This window comes from Mandrillus leucophaeus, unplaced genomic scaffold, assembly GCF_000951045.1.
Source record: "Mandrillus leucophaeus isolate KB7577 unplaced genomic scaffold, Mleu.le_1.0 Scaffold54, whole genome shotgun sequence".
In the NCBI taxonomy this organism is placed as follows: Eukaryota; Metazoa; Chordata; class Mammalia; order Primates; family Cercopithecidae; genus Mandrillus; species Mandrillus leucophaeus.
In genome coordinates this window covers 591,906-592,875 of record NW_012105808.1, presented here as the reverse complement: position 1 = coordinate 592,875, position 970 = coordinate 591,906, and positions in this window count along the sequence as shown.

Genomic DNA, 970 nt, shown 5'->3' with positions numbered 1-970 from the left:
TGTCATTTACTCTGCAGATGGACCTGGTAGCTCAAAAGCTCTGTCATTTCCATTGGTTTATTTTTAAAAAGGGCCTCGGCAAGACTTCAAGTGTGCACCACGGTGTACCACTTTTGATTTCTAATGGTCAGGGTTGAAAAACTATGCTGCAGATAAAGCTGTTTCAGCGGGGCATTCACTCATTTCCCACTTTGCTTATCTGAGGCAAAAAGCACCTAAAACGCCTCAACAATTTCATTTTTAAAAAGAATTCCAGGCCGGGCACGGTGGCTCAAGCCTGTAATCCCAGCACTTTGGGAGGCCGAGGCAGACGGATCATGAGGTCAGATCGAGACCATCCTGGCTAACACGGTGAAACCCTGTCTCTACAAAAAATTAGCCGGGCGTGGTGGCACACGCCTGTAGTCCCAGCTACTCAGGAGGCTGAGGCAGAATTGCTTGAACCCGACAGGCACAGGCTGCAATGAGCTGAGATTGCACCACTGCACTCCAGCCTGGACGACAGCAAGACTGTCTCCAAAAAAAAAAACCAAATAAAAATAAATAATTCCGGGAAGGGTGCAGTGGCTCGTATCTGTAATCCCAGCACTTTCGAAGGCCGAGGGTGGATCACCTGAAGTTGGGAATTCGAGACCAGCCTGGCCAACATGGTGAAATCCTGTCTCTACTAAAAATACAAAATTAACCAGGCATGGGTGGTGCTTCTGTAATCCCAGCTACTTGGGAGACTGAGGCAGGAGAATTGCTTTAACCTGGGAGGCCTTTGGGTGCGGTGGCCCACACCCGTAATGCCAGCACTTTGGGAGGCCGAGGCGGGCAGATCACGGTCAGGAGTTCAAGACCAGCCTGGCCAATATGGTGAAACCCCATCTCTACTAAAAAAACACTAAAGTTAGCCGGGTGTGGTGGCACGCACCTGTAGTCCCAGCTACTTGGGAGGCTGAGGCAGGAGAATCGCTTGAACCCTGGA